Source organism: Blastomyces gilchristii, assembly GCF_000003855.2.
Source record: "Blastomyces gilchristii SLH14081 genomic scaffold supercont1.6, whole genome shotgun sequence".
Classification (NCBI taxonomy): domain Eukaryota; kingdom Fungi; phylum Ascomycota; class Eurotiomycetes; order Onygenales; family Ajellomycetaceae; genus Blastomyces; species Blastomyces gilchristii.
This window is the reverse complement of record NW_003101677.1, coordinates 1,263,264-1,270,589: the sequence shown is the minus strand read 5'-3', so window position 1 is coordinate 1,270,589 and position 7,326 is coordinate 1,263,264. Positions and strand designations below refer to the sequence as shown.

The following is a 7,326-nucleotide window of genomic DNA, read 5'->3' as shown; positions in this document are numbered from 1 at the left end:
GCGAGAATCAGTGATTGAAGTGAATATTTATACACATATGTGGTGATGTACACAGTGATGCTTCAGAGCAGAAGAATATACACGCGTTCATAGCAGCTGAGAATCAGTGATTGAAACATACATGTTCATAGCAGCTGAGAATCAGTGATCAGAAATGAGGTGATAGAAATCTATGAAGTGTACAGAATAGTCTATATAATTGATCAGATGCAGCTTATCACATTAGCTCTCTCTTTTCAGAAGCAGTTCTCATCAGTCAAGAACTGCTGTGTTAGATAACACAGAACTCAGAGTTCAGGTCAGTTGATCATAGCTGACTCATTTCATAAGATATTATCAACTGCAGCTGTGTGATCTCTTATCAAGAATATCTTTAATCTCTCATTCAAGCTCATTATCTTCTTCTATGATTCCTGGTGACTGTCAGTCAGAAGTTAGTTGAGAAGAGAACAGGTCAGTGACAGTGCAGTGAAGCAAGCTTATATAAAAGATATTATAAATCTCTGATGATATGTTAAGACAGTAATTATAACTATCTAGAACTTCTATCACTTTATACTTAATATGGTAGTAATCTAGTGTATAAGATGAATGTGTGATTTGTATATTCTTAAGATTTAATCATACTAGATCTTCTATCTTATATTGTTCAGTGAGATCTCAGTGAACATTGATTTGATTCTCTTGATCTTGTTTTACAGTTGCTATGAAGGCCTCTGCTCAATTACAGACATCTCAGAGCTTTATTACTATATTATCAGTGATCTGAATCAGACTGCAGAGGTTCAGTGTGAACTGTGTAATCTCTAGAAGATTCAACATCTTCATGTGATAACTATGTATAAGAAAGAATAGACTTATATCTGTTGAAACAGTATCTTATTCATTGATAGCAATCTCTGTGTATAGAAGCAGATTATATCAATCATCTTATAAGTGATTACAGAACTTATAGAGATAGTTCTTTACAATCTCAATTATCTGTTCTAATGCATTATCAGTCTTGAAGTGATAGACAGTTAACAGACAGTGTATAATCTTGAGAACTTGACAGATTCTTGTTCAGAGAGTGCTCATAAAGTGACAGCTCTGATTCAATACTATTGATCTCAGTAACTCATATATCTGATAGAATAAACTCTGTAAGAAGACTTCAGTGACTTATTCAGTATTCATCTTATTACAAGATTTTAATATTACATCTTTACTTAGTTAATTAATAATGATTAGAATGTTTCTATAACTCTTACTCTCAGATAGATTAATAGTGAAGTCAATTACTATATCTCATCAGATTCTATCAGAAATATCAAGTGATTTCAGTAGATCTTTTTTACAGTTCTTTTATAAGATAATAAAAGAACAGTAGTTACAGTTTTAAATGAAGCATCTGATACTGTTTAATATCTCAGACTAATAGAACTCTCAAGAGATTATTCTATACAGTTGTTCACAGCCTGAATAATCAGTTATACATGAATTATACATCTCTTGCATTATTCAGATGTATAAGAATTTGAAGTGAGAAACTTAGTATCATTCATGAAATTATAAAGTGTTATTATCATTGATTAAACATTCTGAGATGTCAATTCTTACATGTAATTCTGAGAGAAATCAGAGTACTTCTTATTATACTACTTCAGTGAGTATTTGAAGAAGTTCATCAGTTTAAGCTGCTGTATATTATAACTCATCTAATGTAGGTTCAGAAGAAGTTAAGATATCAGTGATAGTTCTAATTGAAGAAGTATATATAGTGCTGTGAGCTGTTTCATCTTGATCAACTAGTATCTTCAGATTCAAGAGTCAGTGCTCTCAGTTTATTCAGTGAGTATCTATTACATCAGATGATATATCTTACTCTTATTATAAGAGAGTATCTATCATCAAGTTCTGACTGTCAGAACAGTAGTATATTATAAAATAAAAGCAGCTTAAGAACTCAGATCATCATATCTATTATTCAGTAAGTTTATAGATAATTGTGAAGTATTTGAGATTCTTATAATCTATAACTATCTCAAATTTAAAGATACTTCAGAGTTCAGAGTCTCATTCTTCTAAAGAGTATATAATTATAAGAAGTTTCTTGTTATAGATCTTATAATTGCATTCAGCAGGACTCAGTTTCTTAGATATAAAGACATATAATTATAGAACATCTTCATCATTATATTATAATATCACTTCTTCTATCACATAGTCAGAGAAATCAGCTTCAACAACTATCTTGCAATCAGAATTGAATATTATCAGTAGAGAGATATTAATGAATATCTTCTTTATCTATATAAATGCAGCTTCAGTGTTCACTGATCATTGAAATACTGAGTTCTTCTTAGTAAATTCTGTAAGTGATCTTATAATATCTGAGAAGTTTTATATAAATCACTGATAGAAGTTAGTAAATTCAATGAAGCTTTATATATCTTTCACAGTATGTAAAGCTTCTCATTTGAGAATGACAGAGATCTTCTCAGAATTCATTCAAATTCTCTTATCAGCTTCTATGATGAAATCTAAGTACTTAGTACTCTTAACTTTGAAATCATACTTATTAATATCAATTGATAGTTCTGCTTCTTATAGTCATTGTAATACTCTTCACACATGCTCTTGATACTCTTTTCTGAATTCATTAGTGAAGATAAGAATGTTATCTAGATAAGCAGATACAAACTTATTAAGAAAATCTCAGAGTGCTCAGTTGATATACTTCTGAAATATACTGAAAGTATTAGTCAGTTCAAAGAGTGTGACTATTCATTCAAAGAGATCATAATATGTTTGAAATACTGTAAGCTATTCATCTTCTTCAGTGATATGAATCTTATAAAATACAGTAATAACATCTAACTTTGTAAATCATTGAGCTCATCTAATATATACTAGGATTTCATTGATGAGAGATGAGAGATAATAATCTTTCTTTGTCAATCTGTTCAGATCACAGTAGTTCACACAGAATCAGAGTTCTTCATCTGACTTCTTTATAAAGAGAATAGAAGCTGCAGTGAAAGAGTTGCTAACATGTATAAATCTCTTATTTAATAGATCATTGAGTGTCTTCTGAAGAAGAAGAAGTTCATCTTGAGACATATTATAAAGAGTGTCTTCTGAAGAAGAAGAAGTTCATCTTGAGACATATTATAAAGAGAGTCTTATGATGACTCAGAGTTCTTATTATTCTTCTTTTTTAACTTAATACTGTGATTCACTTCTGAGTCTTGTAAAGAAGATATATTCATAATATTATCTTATCAGAAGATATCTAGATATTCATGATATTATTAAGAGAGTTTTATGTAAGAATCTGTTATTATAGTACAGAATAACTTTTCTAAGGTCTTTTTAATATTGATCAGGCTGATGAAATAGATTGATATATAATTCTACTGTCAGTGAACTTGTCAGTAACTCTGTTAATAATTTTGATGATGACTTCTTTTTCAGAGTATTTCATAAGTGTTGACAGAGATCTGTGTAAGATTCATAGTCTTGTGAATATCATTTTTATAAATTCTATCATTATTAGAGAATATCAAGCTTCTGTTTCAAGTATTCAGTAAGATGTCTTATTCAGATATTCAGACAAGTTCTAACATAAGATTATAATTGAGATTATCAACTTCATATGTATAGATATTCTCACATTAATATTCTCTCACATCTATATTTAGTTTCATCATGTAATAAGTATAAACATCTTTCAGATTATCAAATTCTGCAAGAAGTCAGAGTTTTAATAAAGAGATACACTGAAGATTATAATATCTTACAACTGAAGATTTTATCATTGCATAGTAGCATAGATCACTGTCTATTATAGCTTTCATATTATACATGTTATCAATCACAGTAGATACAAGAATCACATGCCCCAGTGGCCGAATGGTTAATGCGGCCACCCGGTAGCGCCTTGGCGTGGGAAACCAAGGCGCGTGGGTTCGAAACCCGCAGGGGATACATTAAATCCAGAACTCAAGCACCTCAGGTTTCTAATAAATACAGAGGTGTACAAATCACTTCAATGAATCACTCTATGTTCCTGGGCTGGGAAGTTATTATCGCATGTATCTAATTATCACTCCTTTGTATTTTTCTATGTTCTTGTTATCTTGACGTGGTCTCAACACCTGTATTTCCTTCTGTATAATCAACACTTGATCTGTATTTAACATCATGCAAGAACTCATTATAACCTCCGCTTGCATATGAGTATAATGAAGGAATAATAATAATAATAATATAATAATAATAATAATAATAATAATAACAAGAATCATATTCATTATCATTTTCTCTTCAAATTATTATCATTTAATCTCTTCAAGCTTCTGTTTATAAATTTAAATAGAAGTTAATCTTTTCTCTGTTTCATCAGAGTATTTTTATAGTTATCTTCTGAATCTTTCTTCACTGCAATATAATTGATGCAGACAGACACTGATTCATTCTTTAAGTGAGAAGACATGTAGACTGATCAGCAGTTGAAAGCAATGTGTTCTAATCAGTTACAGTTAATGCATACTTCACATTGATATTAATCAGTGACTTCTTCAGAAGTGATCTCAGAAACTCAGAAGTCTGTTTAAATAATGAAAACTCTTGCTTATACATAGACATTTGAATCTATTCAGTTCATAACATCTGCATCATTGCTGTTCTTCAGCATAGATGTATAAGTTACTAAGATGTAACATTTTCTGCCACTGTTCTGTATACTCTTAAGCTTGATAAGACAGTCATTCAATGTCTGAAGCTGTGTGCAGAAGTCTTTATAAGTCTGGTCTTTATTTACACTTATAAGAGCCTGTAAGAGTTTAAAAGTCAATGTCTTCTTAAGCATGCTAATCTTCATTCAATCTTCTCAGAATTGATTATCTGCTTCTAGAATCTTAGTGTTGAAGTCAGAGATAAATATTATAAGAGAAGTATTTCTCTGTCAGACACTCTGTAATCAATCTAATACTTTCTGTTATATAGCAGTGTCTCAGAACAGAATATCAAGATATTTCATAATATTGTCAAGTATTTATAATGCTGATTTACATACTTTCATTCATGAATAAAACTTCTGTTTTATATAATTCTTCAATCATTCATTAATATATCAATCTTGATTGATTAATGAACTGATGACATCTTCATCTATACTCAGTTTCATAAGCATTTTCATTCTTCATAATGAGTAGAGAGTAAGATTAAAAGTATTGAAATATGCAGAAGTATCTAAGTATTCTTTCAGCACTTTTGTATTCAATTCTGTAGATGTTGAAATCATATAAGTTAATTATTAAATCTCTTCATATTGAAGTTGTTAAGTTACATGCATATTAGCTATTTATTATTATTATAACTTCAATATTGCTCAGAGTCACTGTGATATCATATCTATACTCATATTCAAGAGTTTCATATTATTGTTAGACATAGTTATATCAGTTATCAGATATGTAATTGTATGAATATCTTACACATCTGAGTATCAGAACTCTCAAGTCTTTCACTGATATTCTCTTATAAAATCTTATTGCAGAGTCAGAGTGACTAATAAGTAAGCTTCTATCTGAGAACTCAGTGTTCACTTAACTATTTCTCTTTCTTACATGTCATTACACATTCAGATATCTCTTGATAAATAATCATTTCTAATGAGAAGACAATGCATGAATAATCATTTTCTAATAAGAAGATAATGAACATTTTTCTAGTGTAAGAGGCCTATACTGAATAGATCAGTATAATATTGATAGGTCTTATATAACAAAGAGAAAAACATTAGAGAAGAAAAGAAAGAGAAAGTGTGAGAATTGATGATTGAAGTGGATATTTATACATGTATGTGGTGATGTATGCAGTGGTGCTTCGGGGCGGAAGAATATACGCGCGTTCATAGCAGCCGAGGATCGGCAATCGGAACATACATGTTCGTGGCGGCCGAGGATCGGTGATCGGGAATGGGGCGGTAGGAATCTATGAAGTGTACGGAATAGTCTATATGATTGATCGGGCGCAGCCCGCCACATTCTTCTACTGAAAGATATATAAGAGTTACTGTATTTCTTATACAATCTTCTTAGTATACTAAGTATTATATCTGCAATATTCTTGCAATAACTCTATAGCTTATAAGCTTACTATTTAAGTAAGATAGTTAAGCTTACTTATATAACTTCTTAAATAACTATCTCTATATAATATCACTGACTAGTTATTACTTCAGTTCTATTATAGTATAATTTAAATTTCTTAATCTGATTATAAGTTTGAATCAGTTAAGCTCTATTAATAAACTGATATAATCTTATATATTTATACTAAGACTGATTTAATCTTACTCTCTGAGAGAAATTTCATATTATTCTCTATAGTGTGTATATCTCTACTCTAACAGAAATTTAAAATTTCTAAACTCACTGTATATTTTAATATAAGCTCTTTAACTACTCTATTATTATCACAGCCTCTATACATCTATATCTATTATAAAGATAGAGAGATTAAGATCAGGGATTCTTTAAATTATAAGAGAAATATATTATCTGAATTTCATAACTTCATCTATACTCTTAAATGAAAATTTCATCTTAATCTAAGTCAGTTTAATACTTATGAGATATAAGTAATATACACTGTTAATCTTCTTAAAGACATCTCTGTGACTACTTGAGTTATTAAGAAGAGAAAGCTTGAGTGTATTAATACTACTATAACTTAAGAAGAATTCAAGAACTTTCTACTGAATTAAATTAAAGATTACTGTAATTACAGCTTTATAGCAGTACAGCAGTTTAACTTATTATATTAATAAGATAATAAGAATTCTTCTGATTTCAATACAAGATTTAAAGAATATTGAGAGAAATTAACTGATAATTTGAATTAATTAAAAACATAGCTTTATCTTATAAAGCTGACTTATAAAATATGAATAATAATATTAAAGTATCAGAGTTCATTAATTAATTATACTGAGCTTATTAACTTAACTTTCTGAATCTATTTAAATAATTAATACTCTAAGAAAAAGATTAATAAGATCTTTTCTAAGTAATTAATAATAAGATCTTAACAGCACTGTGACAGCTTCAGTGTGAAGAAAGTAAAGAAGAATTTCAAGTATTCTAATTCTTCACTCACTGTGAAGAAATGTTAAAAAAGATTTAATAAAGATCTCTATTTTAACTATGAAGCTGATAATTACTATACCAGTAATTGTAAGAAGTTAAAGAAGAAAAGAAACTGAGAAGATATCTTCTTAAAGTTAACTCTTCTTCTAATAAATGTATCTGTAAAAGATGAAGAAGAGAAAGAAATAAT

General features: G+C 29.3%; 1 pseudogene across 1 annotated transcript; it reads left to right on the top strand.

The window, feature by feature from the left end:
• Positions 1-3,880: 3,880 nt before the first annotated feature.
• On the top strand, positions 3,881-3,969 carry BDBG_16900 (annotated as a pseudogene). The gene has a single exon. The product of its transcript is annotated as a tRNA-OTHER (tRNA).
• The last annotated feature ends 3,357 nt before the right edge of the window (positions 3,970-7,326 follow it).